This window comes from Stylophora pistillata, chromosome 3 (assembly GCF_964205215.1).
Source record: "Stylophora pistillata chromosome 3, jaStyPist1.2, whole genome shotgun sequence".
Classification (NCBI taxonomy): Eukaryota; Metazoa; Cnidaria; class Anthozoa; order Scleractinia; family Pocilloporidae; genus Stylophora; species Stylophora pistillata.
In genome coordinates, this window is record NC_142521.1 from 20072623 (window position 1) to 20100166 (window position 27544).

Sequence of the window (27544 nt, forward strand, 5' to 3'; positions counted from 1 at the left end):
AGTTTTTAAAAAACTACCAAAAATTTATGTGAAACCTTGATAACTGAGATTTAGGGAGAAAAAAAAAGAACAAATTATAGTAACTACACAAACTGCAGTAACTGCATAAACAGTAACTACACAAACTACAGTAACTGCATAAACTACAGTAACTGCACAAACTGCAGTAACTACACAAACTCAGTACAGAAACTACACAAATGTTTGTCCTGGCAGTACAAAGAAGAAAGATAATCTGCAGTGGGTCGAGGACATTTGAACTCAAAGTACCAACATTGATTCTAGGACAGTACCAACATCTCCGGGAGATAAAAAGGAATAAAATTAATTTGAGAGTTTATTTTTGATTTAAATGACCGTTTAAAAGAGGTGAAGACCACAAACGCGTAATAAAGGGAGACCGCTTAAAAGAGGGAAAAATTGCACTACTTAAAGGGCAAAAAATCTCGGCTCCTGGACAACCATCCGGGCTTGATCGATACCGTGTTGCTTAGAACATGCTCGAGTGTAGGCACATAAATCATATTAGTTTAGGTAATAACATGATTTCGAGTGCAATTTGCTCTAAATAGACACGAGTAAATTTTTCAAAGACAACAACGGGCGATTGCAATGTTTAGTCTTTGAGAAATTTACAAGTGCTTTATTTACACCAAAATACGTGAGAAATCGACACGGTGTCACTGGAAAACGGAGCCAGTTACCCACCATAACAATACGAGTTTAGCGTTAAGGGGTGACTGACAAACATACGTCGTGCCTCACTCATCTGAACATCGTAGTAACATTCATTCATTCTTCTATTCATTCAGATATTTGTTCATTTATTCATTAACCCAATGCACGCTCTACATACTTATTACTATAGTGTGTGATTATGTTAATACAATGAGACCTTTGTGACGGAGCTATTTAATTTTTTTCCCGCAATTCAATATCCTTATACATTTTCTTTTTCTTTTTTTTTTCAGCCTTCAATTAAGGAAGTAAAGAATAAGATTAATTATCCAGAAGTTTTATCGTTAACGAACAAGGCAGCAACGTCTTCTAAACTATAAAATGTCTGAGAACAATTTTGGCAGAAGCAGTGTCTTCCAAGAAAAAAATGTATTTCGTTAAACTGGAAAATTTGAACATTCGACTTTCCTTAAAGATTCTATCATGATTCTTTCTCCATGTTTTAGATCAGCAGTATATAAGTGCAGCGTTCTGGCAGCTGTATATGGTGTAAGACATCCGAACTTGTCTCAAAGTAACAACAGCAATAATGCTTTATTACAGCTCGTTTCTGAAGGACTAAAACACTTTTCACGTAATGCGGTCCTTCTCTTTCCGTTCCTACAATTTCTTCTCTTTTTCCTTCCGCTTATCAACTCATTGATATAACAAGTACTTGCAATATTAAACAAATACAATGCACTACTAAAAAAAAGCTAATATAGGGAGGTATTAAGAGCACGGAAACCAGAACTGCTAGAACATCTTAAAAAGAAAGTTTTGGGGACGATTAAGCGCACAATACCATAGTTTCGACGCGTAGCTGAATAATGACTCCCTGTGTTAAGGACTTTTCCACTATGAGTTCAGATTCCACGAAGATTGCTCGGGATGAATGGCCATTCACTCAACGCAGTGGAAAGGATCAAAGAACAAGCTCTTAGTTGTTCTCTCGAAGGGTAGACGATGTAATTTCTGAGGCTTGCTTCACTGCGATTATCGGAGTCGCCCTTAAACCATCATGATTTGCTTAAATTGTTAACAGTTCTGCCTTTGAACTTTATTTATTTCACACTATTAATAGAAGTTAATATACATTAAAAAGTAAGAGAAAGAGGGAAGAATAATAGTAATATTTGGCTATAAAGATAAGTTTGAGAGGTGCACGGTGTCCAATGCAAAGTAGCAAAGGCTTTCTAGTTGGACACCGTAATGGTCACATAAATAGATAAATAGATAGCAGCCTATAATAAAAGTATATCAGCAGTAAAGTAAATAAACTGATTAGGTTTTGTTGAACAAAAGTTGAAGTTTTTGAAGTTTACATTTTTCCATAAGAGTAGATCAGCAGTAAAGTAAAATGATCAGGTTTGGTCGAGTAAAATATGATGTTTCCATTCTCTTTTGAAATTATCGTCAGGCATATATTTAAGATAAGTGGGTACAGTTTCCCATTTCTTTGAAGCAGAGAATATAAAAGATGATTTTCCCGTGTTGGTGGATACTCTTGGTCTAAAAAAGTTATTAGTAGTAGCAAATCTTGTATTATAATTTTGTTTTTCAGATGCTGGGGTCAGGGTATCAAGGAAGACATCTGGAATGCTACCCTTTTAATATTAATCTTATACGTAAGACAACATATTCTGAATTTATAAATAGCTGCCAACTTTAGAATTCCTAGTAGTTTATAATAGGGATTGGCATTCTCTCCAGCATTTGCAAAGAAGATGCTACGAAGACATTTTTTCTTCTTGATACAGAGGCATTTTAAGTTAGTATCGGTGGCACAGCCCCAGGTAGTCATACCATAGCTTAAATAGGGATATATCAAAGCATAGTATAATTGCTTTAACATATTAAATTTGACATAATGTCTCAATATAGTAAGAATTCCAATGTTTCTTGCCATTTTATTGTTTATGTATTGTATTTGCGGTTGCCAATTTGGGTGCTTGTCAATATATACTCCCAGGTATTTTATATTCTTCTCATCACTCCTATTTTTTCTGTTTTGTTTTTGAACTCGAAGCTATATATACTATTCGACTGTTAGCTGTGTTTACATCTCTCTCCGTTCGTTAGTTTACAATCTAACTGAGCGTAAAACCGCCAAAATTCGGACGATCCATTTCGTTTCCTTTTTGGTTGTTTTCGTTTCTGTTCATGTTAGGATAGCATCAATTACGGCGCTTAGCATATTTAGAAACTTTTGTTTGGTTCTTCTGTTGCTACTTGCCAGAAATTTCATTTTAATTAACTAAAAAACAGCTAGAAAGAAAACTGGGAAAAGGTTGAACATTGTACAAATTGGCAGATGGCGCGACAGCTTTAATTACGCTGTTTGTTTTGTTCTCAGATAAAACAAGCCCTTTCAACCGATGACAGCGCGCGTTGTATCGAACTTTGTTACATAACACACTCTAGCCTGCCAAAATCTCCATCTCAAAATGCGCCGCAAAGCTCGACAAAGTGATTTTGTCTTCGTTTCGCAATGGCTTTTTTTCCAACCTTTTCAAAGATCACTCTTATATAATTTGGGAGCGAAAGAATATAGCAAGAGTATTGAGTAAAACAGATGCACTAATTGCCGGTTCCGTGGGCTTGGTTGTAGGTTTAGCTATAAAGGATATTACATGGCCACGCGGGGATACGAATTTTATCTTCGAGTGCTGTAAGTATTTCTCACGAGTGAGCGAAGCAACTCGAAGATAAAATTCTTATCCCCAAGCGGCCATGCATGTAATGTTCTGTTTATTTTATCTGATAAAATTTCAAAACTGCCGCGCGCCTGAGCGGGACGCTCTCTTCTAATTGGCTAATCATTTTAGTAACCATGGCGACACCAATATCCTCACACGCGAAAGATAAAAATAGTTACGTTCTAATTCGCTGCGCTCAGACGAACGTAAACTATTTTCTCCTTAAACACGAAGGCGCGCTATAAAAGGAGCCTTATGTCCCACTGGACCATTTGTCAATCAACCGTCGTGTGATGTAGAACTCTTAGAGTCAAGTCAGCTTGAGCTACAGCTACTCCAAAGCAGTGAACAGCGGGCGCATTCCTCAAAATCGTTTTATGTCTTCATCACAATACAAGAATTTTTGAGATTTGTATTTCCTTTCTCCAATGGAACGCTGTCTTTATTTGTGGCGGTAAATTTGAGATCGAAGTAGGTGGTTCGCACGTTACCTCATGCCACCATGCTGGTGGAAGTAAACAATAGATATCTCATTAGCTCCTTTTGTTCGTCTAATTTGACCCGCACACGTCAACGGTGAGTGACAAATGAGCCTAGGTCTTCCCAGGGAAGACTTCTTTATATAGCGCGCCTTCGTGTTTAAATACTATAGAAATACAACACCAAAGGAATGATGGTTGGATGCTCAGGCAATCCAAGCTGACATTTATTCATACAATTGACGAAATTACACCATCTTGAGAACTTGAAGATTTCTTTTGAATATCTTTTAACTGTGGAATCCACCTTAGACTTCATTAAAAAGGTCAGAAGATCTTTGGTGTTCGGTTTCACGTGGTCGGGGATGTTGTCCCAATAATCTTGAGTGGTAAACATCTGATGAAAATAAAAGAAGACAAGACAAAAGAGAACGGAAAACATTTAAAAGAAACGCCGCAAACTAAAATACAAGATTCAAAGCAACAACCGGTCTCCGAAAACGCCACCTTTCTATCATATGCACAAGCGTTCTACTACCACATAAACTACCTCAGAATATAAGCTGGAGACGATAAAGTGCTCTCCTAATCCGAAGCCAGCGCCCTCTTGTCGATGTATAATCGGACAAGCGTCCTTATACCTCCGAAATTTTCGTATCTGAAATTTTTGCTCTAACCTGTAGTTTTGAATATGGTGATCATCATGAGATAATTTGCTTTGGCCAAAATCACGCGAAAGATATCTTTTTTAACCGTTCAAATCAAAAATTTTACACAAAACCATGTCCGGGCTCTGGTACCGAGCGAAATGGATTGATGACGTCACTGGCTGTGTTCACTCCGATAGCATGGTTTATTCCACTCACTATTTGTTTGTATTCGTGGGCGAAGGAGATGGCAGATATTGAAGTTTTGTTAAGTGAATCTTCTTCTGAACGAAGCGAAGTTGTCTCCAGTAGCGAAGAGGAAGATGGTGCCGTAAAATGGGGTTGACAGGCCTACTTGACTCCCCAGCGTGTGTTTAGAGTAGCCTATTCAAAGTTTAGCCCTCACGGGTATGTCTTTGAGCGACCGCCCTCTTTTGTAAGATACGAGCGGCGGATTTTTTTATAGTTCGCTCTGTAGTGGTTGTGTTTCCATTAAATGCCAGTTTTTCATGAGAATTTGCTTCTTGTGTGGCACTGAGTACGCACATCAAGGATTGCGTCTTTTTCGAATCGTTCGCCTTTGTAGATGTACAGCCATTTTTTTTACTGTCTCGATCGTTAAGTTGTCTTGATTGCTTTCAGCATAGTTAGTATTCAGCTTGCGCCACGTGCGCTGATTCGATCATACTACAGCTCTTAGTGTTCAGTGTTACAGCCGTTTTGGCTCGTTTTCTTTTCTTTATTTCGGTATTAAAACATCCGATTTCACGTTCATAGAAGCACATGATCGCCTTTACTGTTTCTTGCTCCGCATTGTTAAGGATTTGCTTTATCTCATTTTTTAAATCCTCGTCTGCTCTTATTTTGGCCCTCGCCCTATATTGTAGGGATTCTGGGCATGTTCTGCTGGGCATTTTGTGCAGAGGGATTTGTTTGTTATCCTCAGACTTGCCGATTAGATCATCTTCAATGGCGGTGTCGTATGAGGCTTCCATGTTTTCTTCATTCTCTGAATGGCATTGCTTTGGTCCGGCGCGTTTAATAGCCCATCTGCCGTTATAATGTCTTTTCGACATTTTCTGTAGATGGTCAGGCAAGACCGCGGTTTCGATCCTAATCTTGTGGATCTCGTCAGTTGCCGATTAACTAAATAGACTGGTAGAGATTCGTTGTCGATATCAGTCGGGAATTTTGCTCCCTATCCAGGCAAACCTCTCGCAGATAGCCAAGATCCCGATATGGCCACCGATGAAGAAGAAGAGGATGGCATTTTGCCCGAAATCCTCTTTTTCGGCTTCCCAACATACAAGCCACACTCCATGCTTTTACCCTTCTTTCACAGAAGTACACAACCAGTGACGTCACAGGGCTGTTTTGGCCGCGCCAAGATGGCCGCCAACTTTGATCTCAGCCGGTCAACTTCGAATTGTTAAAAATGTACTTTCCGCTATGCGTTGGCCCAAAAAAAGTACACAGCGTTTGCAAATAACGTTCAAACTCTATCATATTGCAAAAATCTCGGATATGAAAATTACGTTTCAGTAGCACTTTAATCTCAACTAAATCATTACTGATCATCCTAAGAGATACAGGGACCCGGTGGTCAAGCAATCAAAACTTCATACGGACCGCTAACATTTGTCCAAAAAGTCTCTTAGAGCCTAACAACGAATTGGTGTTCCGACCATGCGTCAGAACAGTCCTTCCGCTGAACAACTTATAATCGATCACAAAACTAAAAAAAAATTTTCTGGTAATGATAGGCCAAAAATACGACGAAGGCCAGAATGGTACGACTAAAGTAGCCACAGCCTTGGGTATATACAAATAGTGAATTTGTTCTATGGATTAGATTTACCTGGGGCACAACGAGGCAATTTTCCCCTGTCAGATTCTGAACGAAAAAATCCACTCCGCTACAACCTGGATTACAAAATCTTGAATAAAACTTATTGATTTTCTTATTCTAGAAATTGGCAAAACAGTCCACTGTATGTCGCCCCCAAGTATAATCCAGGAATTCAAAAAAGGAAGTTGTGATTTGCCAATCATCTACATCAATAATACGACTAATGAAGTCCGCCCTATCAAGCTTAGTTCGGGGAATCCATTTACTTCCAATTCGGTTTTATTCTCGACGCAAAACTGAAAAATCTTAAGGGCTATAACGTGTAGATCTTTCCTCATGCTTCCAACTTGGATAATTCTACAATCATTTTGACCGTCAGAAAACCATTTGATGTAAGCGCCTTTAAAGATGAAAATAACGAAAACTGACAAGGGCGGGCGAGTGGGACTACAACTTCGACGTCAGCGTGGAAAGCGAGAGTGAGAGGACAAAATCACACTGAACCGTCTATAAATACTGAAACCACACCAATCAGGAATACCCGGGGGACACGCCCCAAATGGCGTGTCCTACAGTGAATAGAATCAACAATGAAACAAACTGTTAATGAACTGTAAACTCCGTATACCAGCAGAAAATATATTATCTTCACGAGGAAAAATTCTGGTATTTCATTAGTATCTATATAACAATAGCTAATAATAGGTGTTAAACATCAGCTTATTAGAGGTCAGCAAGGACTTTACCTTGCCCGCGATAAAAGAGTTTCATGATATATAAGCGCTTTTCCAATTTAACGTTACTATTTATTTTTCTTTTTTGTAGAACGCCAGTTCTTATTCTAACATCTTGCAGAGACATGCCCAGGTAAACAATAATGAGGTTAATTTGAAGTACCCGCTCAAGTCAGCCTCTTTTGCAGGGCAACAGCTGACTGGCTTACAGTTCTCATTTGCCACTGCAATGTTAGCCGACAGAGCTGAATAACGTATACGCATGCGCTAGGTTTTGCCGCGGATACACGGATTTTGAGTGATTCGCATGGTTGATTTCCTATTCTGTTGCTTCGAGGCGTCGTTTTCCTTGCCGCTTTTCTTTTACAGAACAACCTCAACAAATTTGGTACACCCCTAAAAATTTTCAAAAATTAATTTTCTCCTTTAAACCTTTGGAAATAGGACAGTGCCTTCGACGAAAACAGAGTTCCTCCGTTTTAAAGGTCAGCCCTTATTATTTTCGCTAATTTCGCTTAAACTAGGACGCTTGAGCCCGCGTTGTTGACCGCATACCAGCTGACGTAGCAGTTCATTATATAGCTCTGTCATGTTATCCATCTTCTTCTCCGAGAGTCTATGCAGCGTTTCAGGTAAGATCTCGTGGAAAGGTTGTACTTTTGAGCATATTTAATATAATCTGAGAGATTGTAGCTCCAACAAGCCAATTTTTTCTCTTCTAGCTCTGACTAGAACGCGAGAGATACCACATGATCGTTGATTCCAAGAGCAAATTTCAGCACCAGTTGGCATTTAAATTAAATGCCAATAGTATTATACTGTTTTTAACAGTCTTCGTTGCCTTCGAACCCAAGCGCAAAAGCAGGATAAATACTCGGTGAGTCGTCCGCTAAATACGCGACAAGGGCTCGTATTGTCAGCCGAAACTGCTTGATGTTGTTTCTAGAGTGCTGTTGTCTTGAGTTCAAAGTGAAATGTCATGTGTGTTCGATGTATTGTCGTTTTCGCCGACCGCAGGTTTCCGAGTAAATTTTTCCTAGTAATCAATTATCATCATCAAGTCCCATCTGGGGCTCGGATTTTTCTATTACATTAAAATTGTTTAATCAATTATCATTGCTGTTATGTTATAAAATAAAGAATTATTCTCAATCTACAGCCAGGGGTGAAATTAATCAGTCACCTTAATCTGGTGACAGAATTCAGTTAGGGTACAAAGCCAAAGAGGTATATCTGTTGCAGACCACAATCAAAATGTAAAAAAAAAAAAAAAAAGGTTTGAAATCATTGCAATTGTGCAAGTGCTCTAATTATACATTGAACAATATCTTTTCTGTGATTGGTCTCAGGAGAATGCATGAAGAGGTAGGAGTGTGAAATAGAAGTTTTTCCACTCTGATCTCTCTTTGAGTACTAAAACATTATTAAAAAAACAAGAACTTCGTTGACTTCTGAGCAATTGGTCAAAGAAAAGTTTGAAAAAGATGAAAAAAAATTTTGAACCTTAATTCAAAGAGTTGGCGTGATGTCCTAAACGATTTTGCCGACATAACGATATTTAGATATTTAGATTTAGAATTCTTTAACATACTGTAACTTGTGCACATAACCTTGTAAATGGGCTTGTTTTGAATATCCTTTTTGAAAAGCTGTGACTATGGTCTTTACTCTTGACAAATTTGACATGCATGATGGTCTTGTTATCACATTTTTGGTCTTGGATAGGGTAGATGTGTAGGAAATCACTCCTCTAGTGTCATTCCTTGTTTTGAATGGAAATAACGAAGTGTCTTGGTTTGTTTTACATGGAAGTGATTTTAAACTGTCTTGGTTTGTTTTGGATGGAAATACTCTTAAGTGTCTTGGTTTATTTTGGATGGAAATAATCAAGTGTTTTGGTTTGTTGGGGATTGAAATATTTGTCTTGGTGTGCTAAGGTATATATATTTTTTTGGCATCTAACCTCTGCTCTTGAGGGACTTTGGCAGAAAACTTGGTAACTCTTTTTTTTTGGAAATGTTGAGAAACTCCTTCAGATTTGTGTCTCTGTTTCAAAGTGACACCTTGTTATCCACAAACTGTTATTTGCACTAAGTCTTTCGTCGAAGAAAATATCTAATCAATTGTGGACAGTCACAAGAATTCTGAAAGTTTTAACCTGTTCATATGAAAAAAGATGGGGCATGTTTAGTTTTCATTGCCATTTATTAATGAGAGTAAACGAGGGATAGAAAGTGATAAAATATTGTGACCAAATTGTAACTTTATCATTTTCCAGAGAAAGTATGTGAAAATATATTGAGCAAAGCTATACAACTCAATGTGAATATTATATAACAAGGTTTGAAGGTGTGGTGACTTTAAGACTACCAATTGAAAATCACAAGAGAATATAAATGTATGTAGACAAGACATTAGAAATGGAAGGGTAGACCTGTTTAGCATGAATAATGGTCTGACTAATAATAACAAAAGAAACAACAACAAAAAACAAAAAGTAAAGGTTAAAAAGCAAAAAGCACCGATGACGAATGTTAAAACTTGTAATAAAGAAAGTTACCATTAAAAATTAAATATGGTAGAAATTAGCAAAGTAGAATATTTCTGAGGAGTGTTCATTTTATTCTCAACAGACACATTGTATGCTACACCAGGTACTTTAGATATAGGGTTAAATCCACAATGTTTTCTTTGCTTCTTGCTTAGTAAACATCAAAGATCAAACAGTTATTGATCTTGCTTAAAAAATTGTACCCAACTTAAGTCTTTCTAATTACATGACCTTGTAGCAGGTTCTTGAGAAAGGATATAGATTTTCTAAGTGCTTAACAGAGATCACAAATACTAGCTTGCATTTAAGATGCTAAAGCAGGAGGTGTTTTGTGTGTGATTGAGCTACAATTCTGATGTCCAAGTGTTAGCCTTTTGTGCTATTGTGTAAATTTTTCAAGGGTGTGAGAAGTCCTGACCCCAAGCCAGGGCTATATTTTTTGGTTGTTTTTAATGGTGCTGTGTGCCAGGTCTAAAAATAGATATGTCATCTTTGGACCCCCCGCTAGTTTAGGACAAACACTCAGAATCTTTACAAGGAGTTGTATGCGAAACGTGTCAGAAGCAAGACTATTTTCGCTCAAAAAATGCTCTAACTTTCTAAAATGGTTGCAACCAGGCATTGCTGTTGGGGTACATGTAAAAATGACTCAAGATATCCAGAAAGATTACCAGATTCGCTTCAAGAAATGCTTAAAAACGGTAGGAAAGTCTTCATTCCGTTCCCAAAGCCGAAGCATGACTAGGAACTTTGTCAATGCTGGGTAAATGTGTGTTCTAGAAAGAATTTCTCAGTTGATAGTGTTAACTACAATACTTATATTTGTGCTGCACACTGGCCAGGGGGAAAAGGACCGACAGATGAGTTTCCTGACCTGTTTAAAGCGACTTTATCAAAGACAAGTCCACAAATCACAAAGAAAACGAAAGGCGCCCAAGCAGAGACCATACGAAGCCGTGACCAATAAGGCACGAAAACAGCTTAAAGACCAAATGCCCGATGTTTTACCAGAAAATGACTCATCTTTGTATGATTTTGAGGATGTGGAACCACCAACGAGGGATCAAAGTACCCAAACATTGTCAAATGCAAAGGTGAAGTCGAAGATCAAAATGCTCATTACAACCAACGAGTTGAAGACCAGTAATGTTGTATTTAAACCTATTTCCATGACTTCTATGCCTTATGAATGTGTTATACAAGACTCGCAAAATATGAAACATCTAACTGGAATCACTAGTCGTCAGTTCAAGGTACTTTTTAACTTTTTAAATGATGTGTGTCCTTTGGATAAGATAAGATATTGGTCTCAAAATCGAAAACAAACTAAATCGCATAAATTGTCAAGCAAATGGTCCTCAGAAGAAAAAGTTTATATCTGTCTGCTAAGACTTAAGAGGTTTTACTATTAAAACCATGTCTATAATGCTAAGCACTCCAGATAAGAAAATAAAGGATACATCGATTAGAGAGATTTTCACTACATTCATCCAGTTGATGTACAAAGTATTTTGTGATATGAGTAGGGTGATGTTTCCTCCAGAGGAAATACTACAGAGATTTTTACCTCGAGTTTTCAAAACCATCAAGAGGATAAGATGCAGTGTGGACTGTACAGAGTTTCGAGTAGAGACATCCAGAAACTTTGCCAGACAAGGGAACACATACTCATCATACAAGCATGCTAACACTTTCAAGTGTTTGATTGCAGTGACTCCTAATGGAGGATCCTGCTTTGTATCAGATCTCTATGAAGGAGACATTTCTGATGTCCAAATTTTTAAACAAAGTGGAATCCTTAAGCATATTGAACCACAATACATGGCTTATCAAATAGTCTTTAGGTACAACAGAGAATGCAGATAGTCCAGAATTTGTTTGATTGTACTCCTTCAGCCCATCATACAAAAACCATGCATTGCTGTGGTGGAATATACAACTGGAACTGTTAGATCCTTAAGTTTCACGCGATCGACTTTACTTTCCTTTAGTATCTTCGCCTGAAGCCATTTCCCATCATCTATACTTGAATCAAGTATATAATGTTTTCTCGACTTGAGGCAGTCACAAACACGTGCGATGAGGTCTGCTCATTTTCCGCTTAATTTCAAGCCTCTACACTTTAACCAACGCTTCAATTGTGTGTTTGTATAGTTCTCTGGGTCTTGCTCGAACTTTGAGCCAGGAACACCGTCGTTTTGATTTAAAATACGAGCTGATTTAAAATACGAGCTTTAGAGACGTTTGAACTAGAGATGGGCGCATCATCGCCCATATTCCTTTACTCCAGATGCTTGTTTGTTTGTCCTAATCGCTCTTGGGGGTCATGATTTCGTGACGTCACCAACTCGCAGTGCTATTGGTATTGAGCTTTTGTGGTTGTTTAAATGTTCTTGAAAAGGTAGATGAAAATATAGAACTGTGGGTCATCCCTCCATAGCTGTCATTCAGGTGGTTTGCATAGAGGTACAATGGGAAGGGTAGCAATTGTGGAGAGCTGCTGGAAGGTAACTTTTAAGGAGGGACAGGATTATTAGATGATGTGGCTGTTGTATCAACTCCTTGCAATAACTGTTAAAAAATTATATGGATATCACATAAAAAATGATGCTAACTTCTTGATAATATGTTTGAAGTAAACACTTGAAATATATGAAAAAAAGGGCACAACTTGAATGTCATATGGTGTTCTTATCTGTGATGTGATCTAGTTGTCCATAGTCTGCCATAAAGTCTTTAAGCTGGAAGGAAAGCCAATTATATTCTTAAGGGAGTATGCTTGCTTTGCACATTTCTCAGTGCTGTGATATAATTATATCAGAGGTTGATTAGTATATTACTCTCTCTCTCTCTCTCTTTCTCTTCACCCAACTGACTTTGTAATAAATATATTTGCAATGACTTGATATACTGGTATACATACTAGAGACAGTTTCCATGATCGGAAATAAATGATCCCAAATTTTAGCTTGTTTTTTTAAAACAAAAGTAAAATGGGAAAGGTGAAAAGGATGAGCAGTGGTATGCTACATATTCATGTTTCTTGCTGTTGAACCTGGACTTTCTGCTATGGTTGTGGAGGGTTAACCCATTCCCTACTTGCTTTTTTTTTTTTTTTTTGGGAGATTACACCTTCTATTCAAGTGCCCTGCATTCTGGTCTTCATTTGGAGGTCATTTGAACTTAAAGTATACAAACCTATTTATATATTCTGAATCATCACTTGTTAATAATTTACTGATATGCATAGACTATTGCAGTTATGTATTAGCTTTTCTGAACATTGTAGTTAGAAATGTTCTGTAATTATTAAGTTTTATGGTGCTGTTTGAATGAAAGTTGAGTTAATGCTTTGTTTTTTTGTGCCTATTTGTTTCCTGACTTACCTTAAATAGAGGTTTTGAATGGATTTTTGGAGTCATTTGTTAAACATAATTTTTGCACAAATAGGCAGTGCTGACATTTAAGCAAATTTGATCTTAGAAGCAACCACAGTCTCACTTTTTTTAATCTTTTTTTTCTTTACCAGCAGTAACTCTTGTAACATTGCTTCTGCATTTCTTCAATGGTTGCTTGGGAGAAAAGCTCTAAATAATTTTTTTAAAAGGCTGATGATAAATAAAATGACTTTATTAAACCAATGTAAGAAACATTTAACTCTGTTTATGGGTTGTAACAAAAACGTGCTTGAGTGTGCCATCCCACCCAACAGTTGTTGTTTGAGTGTAGACAAAAGTTGATGGCACAAAAGCCACAGTATATACTTGACTGCAGGGTTGTGAATGCTTTCCTATTCCTTCCTTTGCCTGTTGGGACCCTCCTATGCTGGGCTGAAAACACTTGTGAACAAACAGCACAAACTCCTGGTGGGCCAATAACTGGCATGTGGGACCCTATGTTCTGAAGCTGGGAGTTAGCCATAGGGTCTCTTCTTGGTCAACCAACAGCTTCCTGACTGGTAGTGTAGCTTGTTATGAGCTGGGTCACTAGGGTCATCCCAAATTTCTTGTGGTCATCTTCTGGGTTGACTGAAGAGCTTTGTGTTTCTAAAAAGCATTGTTGATAGATGGAGCCAAAGTTAAGACTCTCTTTTAAAATGCTTTTTCAATTTCCTCTGGTTACATTTTCAGCTTGTCATCGTAACAAAATCTGAGTATACATGAGTATAACTCACCTTTTTAATGCTTCTACAATATCACCTTTATCCCCCTAGCAAATATTCACAGTACTAATGATAAGAAATATCTTTGTGCTGAATTACAATGTGTGAATAATGTAAAAAGTATTGGTATGTGAATTGTACAATTTAAGATGACCTACAATTTGGTTCAATGGTGGAGCGTATCTAAGGACTACTGGTAACATGAAGAGAGTGTGGTCCTAAAAAGATAGGTCTTCTTAGCCATCTTGAAAGATGAAATGGAACTGTTTGTGCACTGTGTCTGATGACATTTTAGGCTTGGAAGTTGTCAGCCTTCTGTTTGCACCTTTGTTTAAGTGAGCATCTATCTCTTTCTTTGCAAATACTAGCAAGCTTTCAAGGGACTTAAACCATGGAATATTTGTTGAAGTTTTTGTCTGTTTACCACTTTTGTTTCTGTGAGCATCTATTTCCTTTGTAAACATTGGCAAGCTTTTAAGGGACTTAGCCCATGGAATATCTATCAAAATTCTTGCCTTGGGCTTCCCTGCATTTTCCACCATGCTTAATATTTGTCCATCTGACATTTGCTTTCATGTTTTAGCATGGGTGCTTGTGATGAATGCAGGTAAGGTCAATTAGCTTGTCTGAGACTGGAAATGCTGTAAAAATCATGGACTTCATAAATGGACAAAATGGAAGTATCCGGTACTCATCTTATTTAAGCGATGCCTTTCTTGCTGGTGCTCAAGGTGTGACATCATTTGTGGTTTTTCTCAACTGAAAAATTTGATTTGGATCACTGGACTGAATTTCTCTGTCTTTTTAGCCTTGACTTACCTGACATCATAGGTAAAACTAGCCTGTCAGTAGCTTTTGGTTAAGCATTTCTCCCTGATTGCCAGTGTTCTCACCAGGATTTTGCATGTTGGGGTCTAAGGGTCCATCGAAACAAAAAAGTGGGTCATTTTAGAGATAGACTGGGTTATGTTTCAATTTTTCTTTGGAATTCCTGCCTGAAAACTGAATTTAAATTCAAAATTTAAAGGTGAACTGTACTTTATTGTTAATTTATACACAAAACATTTATCGTAACTGATTTTAACTACAGTAAAACAAAGGAGTACATTAATTATATTTCTGAGGACCATCTGCACAGGAAAAGAAATATCCACACATCTAGCATTATTACTCATTATTATGGGGTTGATATTGTAAACAAGTTGTGGCACGATAATCTCTTCTAAGAGAAGATAACTTTAATTTTCCTGTGGTTTTCATGATCGTGGTCAAATGTTCAGGAAATATAGAGGTAAAATATGCAATCTGGTGACAGAATTCTGTTATTATTATTATTATTAAATTTAAATTTATACCACGCAGTTTCTATAAAAATATTCAACTGCGCCTTACAATTAATATTAAATCAAAAATAAAATAGAAGTTCAAAATTACAATTCTAAAATTCCATGAATAAATAAATAAAATAATTCATTAATAATGCAATTTAATCATAACAACTATAGTAACTAATTAAACGCCCTATTAAATAAAAAAGTTTTAAGTCTAATTTTAAAAATATCTAAACTGGAAATAGATCTTATTGTGGTAGGAAGCAGATTCCAAAGTCTAGGGGTGGTACAACTAAATGATCTATCTGCCAGGGTCTTCTTGGATATTACTTTCGGGAAAGTTAATAAAGCTGTGGAGTAATCGTTGCGCCTTAAATTATACCTAGATGGCGGCAAGACAGATATTAAATGGCGCAAGTAATCGGTAATTAGAGTGCAAAGCCAAACAGGTATATCTGTTGCACACCACTATCAAATGTAAATGGGTTTGAAATTTTTGCCATTGTGCAATTGCCCTAATTATATTTTGAATATCCTTTTTGTGATTAATCTGAGGAGAATGGGTGGGGAGGTAGAAGTGTAAAATAGAATTTTTCCACTCTGCTCTCTCTTTGAGTACTTAAACACTATGGAAAAAACAAACTTGGTTGACTTTTGAGCAATTGGTTACAAAAAAAAAAATTAAAAGATTTTAAACCAGGATTCTTTAACATACTCTAACTTGTGCACATTACCTAGTAAATGGGCTTGTTTTCAATTGATTCCCCATTTGAAGAGCTTTGACTATAGTCTGGACTCTCGACAAATTTTGTATATATGATGGCGTTATTATCACATGTTTGGTCTTGTTGATGGTAGATGTGCAGGAAATCAATCCTGGAGTGTCTTTCCTTGTTTGGAATGGAAATAATGAATTGTCTTGGTTTGTTTTATATGGAAATGATTTTGAATTGTCTTAGTTTGTTTTGGATGGAAATAACTACCAAGTGTTTTGGTTAATTTTGAAGGGAAACATAAGGTGTTGGTGTACAAAGGTATATTTAGTAAATAAACCCCTTTGGGTGGCTGGTCTGTCGGCTGATAATGTCTGCGGCTGAGAGAGTGCGGGAAAAAATGAATATTTGGCTGAGAAGCGAAGCTTTGAGGGCAGATATGAAATTTGCAAGAAAATCTCTCAGCCAAGGACATTATCAGCTGACATACTAGCAAGCCAGAATGGGGTTTATTTATTGTATAACCCTCCCATTAATTTTCACATCGCAATTAAACTGCGTGTAAACACAGTAATAAAGCCAGCGGTGATCTGGTGGCGAATGTGCATGATTGACGCAAGCAAGCAAGTACATTTGATTGGTTTAAATAATTTATTTTCAGTGTGATTGGACCAAAACTTGACAAGCTGTCATTTGAAATTAACTCTCATAACGCCCCTTAGATCAAAAACTCAAACTTGGCACTATTGGTTCACATTTTCCGATGTGCTGTTAAAAAACTTGACTAGAAAGAAATGTTTATCAGTCTCAGGAAAAAATCAAATCATTTCAATTGTCACTTTGAGGACTAAAAAAGAAATTATATCCGTGAAACACAGAATGTGAAAATTCTGGAGCACTTAAAGAATTTATGTTGAAGGTGGACTATTGGTAAACCTCCTGGTTTCATTGTTGAATTGCGGTCGAGGACGTTGCTGCCAAAGGCGAAATAGCTTGTGGTGATTCAGCTATAAGGGAAGGTTGATCGGGGTTCTGCTTTCTTACAAAACGACTGATGATCGCGGAAGACTCAAACTGTTGCTCAATGGTTGGTTGTGCTCTGTAAGACTCGATGGATTTATCACTTGCATGACCCATTACGCTCTTTACTCAGCAGTTTTCTAAGCCGGCAGCTTCGAGGACAGTTACCGATGTGGCTTGAATGCAGTGGGGAGTGTAGATATTTGCAAGACCAGCTTTTTTTCCACTCTGCTCCTTGCTTTAGCAAGCATTCAATATCAAAAAATTATTGATGTTACCTGAAAAGTTGTGGGGCAATTCCACATGAGACTAGAGAAAATTCCATTTTTTCAAATTAGTTTACAGATGAAAATATGGTATTAATTACTAAGTATATAGATTACTCTTCCTTAAAACACGGTTTTGGGCACAACCAGGGTGCCAGTGTTTCAGGGGGGGGGGGGGAGGTGTAGTTAAAGCAGATGTCATTTTAACTTTTGACCACAATCATTCAACATGAAATGTTTGACTCTGAATATATCTGAGTACAACAATCTTTAATTCCTTGTTCTTTTATTTGCAAGAAAGTCCTTACCAAATCACTTATATTTATGGAAAAAAGTTGACCTTACTGTTTTTGCAGAAAAATTATCTTGTGTCTGTGACATTTAGTGCAATTACTTTAATTTTCTAAACAAAAATGTTACTAATTATCAAAATATTTTAGGAGCAGTCAGTATTAGTAAATAAGCATACTTTGACCAAATGAAAAGATCAGAATAGCTCTTGTGTTTGGAACCAGACCAATGCAAACTTTGTCATGGACGCAACGTCACGGACGTAACATTTCTAGTACTAACAAATACTAATATTAAGTTGATAATTCAACAAAGAGCCCTTCAGTAACTAGCCTCTAAGATGCTTTAGCTTTCAAAAAAGCTAAGTTTGCTTAGTTTCAACTGCAAAGTTTATGCATAAACTTTCAAGTCATTGCATGCGAAGTTTAAAATGTTATCCAGCCAGAAATTGTCTATGCCTTTTTACTTCTATTCATGGCCTTGATTAAGTTTTGAACACACTGTAGTTCAGGAACCTTGAATGGACCACTGATGAACATAGGAACTGTAATAGGGCCAAAGAAAATGCATGACTGATGGACTTGTAGCACATCATCCCGCCCTAGCCAATGGAAGGTTTCAGCTCCCACACGATGCAAGAATTTAAGTGTCACTGAACTTTCACTCACTCTTAAGACTCTACCAAAGTAGAAGTTTTGTACAAATGCCACTGCATAGTACTCCCGTACTTTAACTGTTGGACCTGGGATTGAGTATAGCTTTCTTTGGTGAAGCTCTACAATCATCACCTGTCTGAGAGCTGGTATGTTGTCTTGGACTACCATTGGGCATCCTTTGGCTAAACATCCAGCATACATACAGGTGAAGATGCTACAATCATACCCATTTTGCTGCTGGGGGATTTCTTTGCACATGTTGACATACAACGACCACTCCTCCTGTTGGAAATCAGTTGTGCTGTTGTTGAATCTCAGCATGGTTATCACTTTTGATAGAATGTCTTGTGTGCTTGGCTTCACTATCTCACCAGATAAACTATCTAGTACTATGACAGACTTCTCTTTGCACAAAATGGCACACAGAACCCAATGCCTTCCACCACTATTACAGGGAATAAGGATGATGTCTTGCTGAAGCAGTTTCTTTTCTTTTATCTTTTCCACAGCTACTTTTTCAAACTCGTCCCATTTCAGCACCTCAGCTGTACATTGCCCATGAGAGCATTCAGATTTAATGAAGTGGAGATATGAATCATTCACAAAGTTTGGAATCCACTTTTCTTCATCAGTGTCTCCTTTGCAATCTAACTCTTTCAAATCAGAAAGTGAGATCAGTGTGTTACCACCAAACTCAATACTACCATTTACTATCAGTTGTGCCAAGGATGAACTGGATGGATGTAGGTTAACATTGTTAGAATTATCAAAACATTTTTGGATTTCTTCAGGTAATCCCAAATGTATGTCATTAGCAAGTTGCTCTGTACTTTGCATACAAAGAGCGGCAAACGTACATGTACAATCTGCAGATCTTGATACATTATCAGTTATCTCTACATTACTTGATATAGCATGATTTCCATCTGTCTCTTGACTACCATCTGGCATTGGGTCTTCTGGTATGGACACATCTCTGGAATCACCGTAAAAACTTTCACAATAACTGTAAACGTTATCATGATTGCTTTTCCCTGGCTGACTTGAATATAAACGAGAAAGCACTTTTCCTTTTGTTGGACTTGGCTCAATGCCTTGCATCCTTTTTATTCCAGCAATCGCTTTGGCTTCTTTAAAGCACTCTTCAAGACACCAAACTTTGCCTGCCTTTGAAATATCTTCTTTCAAACAGAGACTGACATTAACAGACTTACAGAACTATCTAGCAGTGTCAAAAAATTCCTCTGCACTGACCACTCTTGTTACTTTCCTTGTTGAGACAGCAGTCCATACAGCTGTCTTAACACTACCACAAACACCATCTACAACTCCCTTTCCATGAGAGTGGCAAAAAAATTCCAAGATTTGATTTTGAAATCACGTACTTGACTGGAATAATAACTGTTAATGAACCGGTAGGAAGTTCATAGGAAATTAACAAACGATAGGTGTTTCAAACTAACAAAGAGCACTATTTCAGCAATAGTGAAAATCGGACCTGAAAAAATTCAGGCCTGTGTGGGATTTGAACCACTGACCTCTGTGATAGTAGTATTTTTTTATTTCTAAAGGCTCAATGTGAGCTATATTATTTACAATTAAGGGTTTGTGTCATTCTTGCGTTGTTTGTTCTCGTTTTACAGTGTGGATATGCATTTGCTTTGCAGTGTGAATATATTAGAATGTTAATACTAAGGTATCGTTTTGAACTTTGGCAAAGGCTTCGCCTATGCACCATTTGAGGCGGAAGTAGTCATCTGTGTGTCATAGTTTGGCTAGGTTAAAGTGCTAGGTGAGGTGAGCTTGAACAGTAGAACGGAAGATCGTGACGGGTGAGATGCGGTTTTGGTGGAGACGGTATTCAGTGGCAGATTTGTGAATGGTGTATCGTGCTGTGGCGAGTGCCGCGTTGAGGAGGGAGGTGGTTGTTTTGCATGGAGGGTTGTTCTTGGTGCGGGTGTATCCAAAGAGTTTATTTGTTGAACTGATGGTTAGTTGCTGTTGTGTGATTTTATAAGCACAGGTGGTTATCAGATTCGAGAAGTGGTGTAGATTGGGGCAATCGATGATAAGCTGTTCTGTTTTCCACAGCATTGTAGTGTGGGCTTTGGGGTGTTGGGTGTACTGTCATCCTATAGAGTGAGAGCGCTGTCAGTAAGATGTGGTGAGCAATCTTCCAGTTGATGTTGCCGAGTTTGTTTGGGGAGCTTGGTGGCGTCGTTAAAGTTCGCTTTAGGGGTAAGATAGTTCCATTGATCTAGGGCGGGGAAAACTCGTCACGGCTTCAGGGTAAGAAAAAAATTTTGAAATCCACTTGTCCAATGGACAAGTGAGGTTCTGGTTTTACTTGTCCAAACCCCAAGTCTAGTTGTCCTTGGATGTAGAGTAAAATCCAAGCTCTGATGCATGATAATGGTTGAGGAATAAACCTTTCTACTAAGGAACTACAACTACACTTGAAGTGTCAATAAAGTACTCATAATGCATACAAGTAATGGTATACTTATTTACAGTGTTGTTTCTTGAGTCTTTTAATATGTGTAAGTCACTACTCTGAATCGCTGTCAGAGCTGTCTATTTGAGGTAACTCAGGCAAAGGAGGCAAGAGAGGAGGAGTTTTGAAGGGCCCACTGACAGATGGGCCATCTGTGGGGACAACCACTGCTGCCTCATGGCCTCTTTTCATCGCATGCCTTTTTGTCTTGGCACCAAGAAGCCACGCTTCAATTGCTGGGTTAGGGTCAAAGTCGTTTATTTCACAGTCCATTCCTTTGATCCTCAGCAGATCTGACAAGGTTCTCTGCTCCATTCGAGTCTTCAAATTCGTTTTTATTCTGTTCATAGCCGAGAAGCACCTCTCACATTTGGCGGTGGAAGGGGAGAGGCTAAGCATGAGTTCAACTAAGACAAGAATATGCTTCAAGCTATCTGGCCTAGACGACAATAAGTTGGCATAGACATCAAGGGGTTTCATTGCTTGGTGACTGAAGAGGTAAATCTTCAACTCCTGCCACTGAAAAACAGCACCTTCCTTTTCATCATCAGACAACAAGTTACTAAAGTGATCAGTTAATGCAACTACTTTGTCATTGCCAAAACTGGCTCTCAGCTTTCTCTCCCCTGGCACTTTGGTAGGATCAAATACTTCAAAGTAATTCATTGGAGGTTTAGACAGGCTGGAAAATCTCTTCTCAATGTAGGCAATGGCATCAGTTAGAAAGTTAGAAAATGTTTGTTGCATCCCCATCGCATTTCCCTTGTTCAGTACAACATCAAGATTACTGTCTTTTCCACATTTGAAGAGGCCAGTCTCAGAATTATAGTTTGACTGGAACTTGGCTTGGAAAGTAGCTGTTATGGGCAATGGATCAGAATCCTTGAGGCCTTCCAGTTTTGTTAGAGCTGTCTCCAACTTGGTGCTGACTTCAGTAATGAACAGGTCATCACTTTGAAACTGTAGACTTAATTCTCTCAGAATTTTAGTAACATCAAGGAGAAAGTATAAAAATCTTACAAACTTTTCAGCCTTGATTGCTTTCACCATGCCTCTAGCCTTTGCTGCATCCTCACCAGTCCCTGTACCCACATGTTCAAGGTGTTTTACCGTAATAGCAAAGTTTTTCTCTAAGGCCAACAAAGCTCTGTGTCGACTGGCTACCCATCTGGTTTTCTTAGAGCCACTACTGTAGTAGGCAGCCTGTTCCTCAAAGATGTCAGCAAAACCATGAAGTTCTCTCCTTTTTTTAGGAGAGTAATAGTAAAATCGAAAGATTTGGGAGACATTGTCCAAAAAAGATTGCAGATAAGGGACAGTTTTAATGGCATCTCCAACCCCAAGTTCTAAATTATGGGCAACACAATGCATGATGACAATGTTTTGATTGACTCTGTTGTTTAGCTGAGTTGCAACTCCTGTCTTCGAACCAAGCATCACTGAAGCACCATCAAAATTACATCCTACCAGTTTTTGTTGGAGAGTTGTCTCAGTTATGCCAATCCCAGCAAGACTCTGGTCGATTGCATGTAAAATTCCATCTGCATTAGCAGATTCTAAGGCAGCAATATCCGCAAAATGACAAACTGACCGGCCTTTCTTGTTAACATATCTGACATACACAGTTTCTTGCTCTACTATACCAGAATCAGTAGATCCGTCTGATAATATGCACATAAATCTACTATCACTCACTGCAGACTGAATTTTACCTTTCTCTACTTGGGCTATGTGGTTAATAAATGTTTTGCATCCTTTATCATTCTTGTACTGGTCCCCAAATTGTACACCATTCTTCTTCTGTAACTCACACAGACCAGCAAATTTTCTGAAAGCGAGTTCTTCGTGTGCTACAAAAAAGGCTGTGTTGAACAGGCACTGAAGTGCAGAATGACACTTATCACTTAGTTTAACCACGTTTCTTTGAACAGCTGCCTTAATCGGTTCTACGTAGTCAGGATTCGATTCCTTTTCAAATTGTAGCGAGCAACGATAATGCTCCTTTGACGCTTTATGATGAAGAAGCGAATCTATGCGATACTTTCCGCCTGATCCACAGCCAATGTACAAAGAACTTTGAAGATTTGCAAACGCGGGATATCTTCTACATATGGAACAATACATCACATCTTGGTTCGCATCGTGTACTACCCACGGGAAGGCGTCCTTCCAAGATTCCTGAAACTTTCGAACTCGAACTGTTGGATTTTCAGATTTTTTTTTCTTCTCGTTCACCATGGTGCCTTCTGCTGAAGGATTTGCTTTTCTCTTCTGTTGCTTTTCTGCGTTTTCCGGTGCACCAAAATAGCCTTTTATGCTTCGCTGGTCAGCCATTGTTTATGTGCTGAAAGTTACTTAGAGGGTCTAGTGATAAATGCACAAATTGATACCCCAAATGAGTCCCAGGCTCCTTTTGGTACTCACTGAAATATAATGGCGGTTAAATCCTAAGTGCTCAATTCATTTCATTTCTAACTTGTAACTTTCGTTTGCGAAAAGTGATCTGTTTAACACTTGCAAAAACTTAATTTTATACTAATTTCTCCACCGAAGACACCTTATTTTTATTTATTTCCTGAAGATTCACTTGTCCAAAGGACAAGTACGATTGATAATCCACTTGTCCACTGGCCAAAACTACTTGTCTGGGGCAAGTGGACACCGTCTTTGTCGCACCCTGGGCTTGTTCTGAATTTGCTTAGTATGTTAGTACGTTAGTACCTTAGTACTCGGTACAGAAAACTTGTCACGGCTTGTTCTGAATTTGCTTAGTATGTTAGTACGCTAGTACGTTAGTACCTTAGTACTCGGTACAGACAACTCATCATAGCTTGTTCTGAATTTGCTTAGTATGTTAGTACCTTAGTACTCGGTACGGAAAACTCATCACGGCTTGTTCTGAATTTGCTTAGTACGTTAGTACCTTAGTACCTTAGTACTCGGTATGGAAAACTCATCACGGCTTGTTCTGAATTTGCTTAGTATGTTAGTACGTTAGTACCTTAGTACTTGGTACGGACAACTCATCACAGCTTTGGAAGGTTTATTACTCAGCCATAAGACCTATTTCTTTTATCTTCTTTTTCAACTGATTATTTCCTAAATTTATAATTCCTTTCCATAGATGTAGATAAACAAATAAAAGAAAGATAGAATTTTTAGGTTTATAATGGGCAAGAACAGCAGAACTTAAACAAGTCTGATCAAATCGGCTTAATTTTAATAGTACGTTAATCATCCATACTAAGCGAAAAACAAGAAAAAACGAATCCTATTTTGGGCATGGTAAAGAAAAAGTGAGTTTTCTGCGGTCTGGCAACCTGAGACCTTGAACGTTGATACTTGCAATAGAACATGAAGTAAATTGAAAGGAGCGATGAGAAAATCATGATGTATTTGGTGAAGGTTGCTGTTTTTCTTGTGGCAGTGAGGATGTAGTGGGCTGATTATTTTTTGAGATGCAATGAATATATGAAGACCATATATGGTCTTCATATATTCATTGTATCTCATTTATCACTTTCACGGGTTTATTACGAATCAACTTAACGGCCTGCTCCCAGTTGGCTTGTTAGCTCAATTGGTAGAGCGCTGCACTAGTATCGCAGAGGTTAGTGGTTCGAGTCCTGTACAGGCCTGATTTTTTTTTTTCAGGTCTGATTTTCGCTATTACTTAAATAGCGCTATCTACTGCGAGGATCGTGCATCATACGTGATTATTTTTTGTTCGCTTTGGTAGGAGGTTTGGCTTAAAGTTGTGCCTTGATTGGCGGGTGTGTGGTCTTTCGGTGTTGTTTTCTGAGTCATTGTCTGAGATTGAGGATTGTTTTGATTTTGTTGATTCATCTAAGGGTTTGATTGTATCATGGAGTTCAGACTCTAGTTCGATGGCTGTGGGGTTGTGTGGAGTTTCCTGTGTTGTTTCTGTTGCTGAGGGTTGTTGTTGGGTGTTGATTTCGGGTTGTGCGGGCTGTGAGGCGTTTGTTGTTGTAGATATTTTTTTTGGTGGTGTTTTCGTCATGATTACAATCGACGGCTATGTGGCCTTTTCCATTGCAGGTTTTACAGATGATGTCTGGGCATTTTCTCCGAGAGTGGCTGAGTTGGTTACATTCGCTGCAGATCAGCTGCTGGTTGTTGTGGATAATGCGGCTCCATTCATTGCAGATTTTCAAAGAGTAAGGGTTGAGCCTTTTCTGAGAATCATGCAAACAAGACGGTTTCCATTTTCCAGGCTGGCCAGGTTGTGGTCAGCTTTGTATTTTAGGCGGATTACTTTGCTTTTAATTTCTCCGTATGGTTAAAAGGCTGCAATAATTTCGTTGTCTGGGATGTATGCGGCAAGGCCCATGATACTGACATTCACATAGTGTCCATGCGGCGGATTACAGGCACATGTAATTCTTGCATTTTGAAGCCATTCTGTGTTAGATTTTCTGTGAGTGTTTAAGACGTAGTTTCCACTAGATGGGTTCCAGGCGATAGGTATTGCAGAACTAGTAGACCGTCTTTGCCGATTTCATTTGGGATTGCTTCTTTTATTTCTCAATGATGCTGTACAGTGCTCTACCAATTGAGCTAACAGGCCGACTGGGAGTAGGTCATCAAATTAATTCAACATAAACCCATAAGATGATAAATAAAACACAATGAATATATGGTCTGATTTTCACTATTGCTTAAATAGTGCTCTTTACTGCGAAGATTGTGCAGAAATACACATTGGTTTATTGTTGGGGAGATAAGGCAATTCTTCCCGCCATGACAGAGCAACATGAAAGTGGTCATCCACTCTTTGTAGGGAATGTTCCATCTTGTCTAAGACTTCGTTGTCTTCAATGGATGGTAGGGTATCTATTCCAATAGCAGAGTCATCAAAATCAGTTTTCCAAAGTTGCTCAAGTTGGCAATGCAAGAATTCATCATCACTGTTGTGTTAAACATTTTCCGATATCTGAAGGACATTTACGTGAATTTGATGCTCTTCTTCACCACTGTCTGGGCCTTTCACACCACTAACAGCTTTCTCCCGCTCCCTAGTGACATCTGGATTTCTTTCCCCTAAACCAGTTTCACTATCAAGGCGAGTTCCATTAGACAAATGTTCAAATGGCCAGGAGCCTTTCACCCCGGAGCCTTCCTCTCCCATACAAACCCTGAAACAACCTTGGCACGTATCTTTGTATTTTTAGAAACCCGCGGGGGGTCTTTGATTCGTGCAAACTATTCGATCGGCCAATTAGAACAAAGTTATTGTCTTACTTCATGTGGTAGTTTTAATGGCGGAAGGCGTAGATCATTTATCCTGTGAAGGCAGTAAAAGCTCAGATTATGATGTGATCTCTTCATCAGAATTAAGCACATGTTCTGAAAGTAGTTGTGAGGAGCAAAGTTGCAGTCGGAGTAAAGAAAAAGGACCAGCCAGAACAGCAAAAACATCGAAGGGTAATACATCTTCCACAAAGTCTGCACTGTCCAGAAAAAGGCGAAAGGTGGAAGATAAGTTAAATGCTGAGCAGATTGAAGAGCTTACGTCCTGGATCTTCTCCTAAGAAGAAGCCATGGAAGTGGCGCTGCAGCTGTGATCAACTCTGTTAAGTGACTTACGCATTAAGGGAGAGTTGAAATGCTTTGTGAAGGAGTTATTGTCTGATGCTCAAAAGGAACATTTTCAGTTGTTGTTGAGTGGATTCTGTCACAGCTTTTCCTCTCAGGCACAAGAATCATATGAAAGTAACATTTCAACCTACGGAAAGTCAGCCTTTTCAGTTACCTGGATGAAGTTTCTGTCCAACTTCCATCCAGGAAAATCAACTCAAAAGTGAATGATCGTAGGGAGAATACTGAAGAATTCAAACCACGAGTTCTCTATAGGTGCCGTCCATGGCGTCTTGAGTGTTCTTCATGAACATGTGTATTGAGTGATCCATGATTGTGTGCACTTAAGGAAAGCAGAAACCGACATCACGGGACACGCAAGGCAAGATCTCACGTGTTGGAAGAGTCTTCTGATATCTTGTACTGATACTGTGGAGCTGCACTCCACTGCATGATGAAACTTTGAGAAGAAACAGTTGAAGGAAAGAAAGGACGTGGAGAATTTTCAGATGCAAGGAAGCCAGTCATGCAAAAAGAATTGGAAATCCTCCGTGAACTTCTAATGAAGGATAAATCAAACATCCCAGCTTGCCTCAAAACTCTCGATGAGGGAAATTTAAAATTTCCCCGAACTGAACTGCTGTCATTTCTAAAGAGTGTGGACAACGAGGTTCGTGAATTTGCGATGGATTCCAATCTTAAGAAATATCCTTCCAAATTCTTGGCCTTACTTAATATCTTATTAACCTATTCATGGCTGTACTGTATCCATGTAAAAGTACCAATATTTAAAACTAAATTCTGCTCAAGTAGCATACTTGATAAGTTTGCTTGGAGAATCTGCTACCACTATGATGGCACCATTGTTATTGTGCACATGACTATCAATCAAAGCACAGAGGCCATTAGGTTGCCTATAAATTCCAACTGACTTTTCGCAGGCAATTATTACTCCATAGGATGGTTGCTGAACTTTGGAAATATGCAAAATTAAATCAGCAAAATCATTGGCATTTGTAAAACTAAATAGTGCACTGATAGATTCTACATTACAATCGGTACCTAGAGACCGTGCTACGTCTTCTATATCTAGGTATACAGCAGTTTCTCCATAGAGTTCATCGTACAAATCATTTCCATCACAGTTTGCATTTACAAATAAAGTAGTCCACATTTGAGGCAGATATGTCCACAGCAAGGAAATCTCTAACTTATTTTGGTTACAGTAATCTCCAAACTTAACAGCAATTATGGTACAGGAATTGCTGTCTTGTCTACCCAGGTGGAGATCTAATTAAGATCTTAGTAAGATTCTTAATAAGATTCTTACTAAGATC

At 38.3% G+C, this 27544-nt stretch overlaps 1 pseudogene across 1 annotated transcript; it reads left to right on the top strand.

Moving 5' to 3' along the window:
- The first annotated feature begins 7721 nt into the window (after positions 1–7721).
- On the top strand, positions 7722–21635 carry LOC148734947 (uncharacterized; annotated as a pseudogene). Its single transcript, XR_015998489.1, has 2 exons — positions 7722–7757; positions 10519–21635. The product of XR_015998489.1 is annotated as an uncharacterized LOC148734947 (transcript).
- Positions 21636–27544: the final 5909 nt, after the last annotated feature.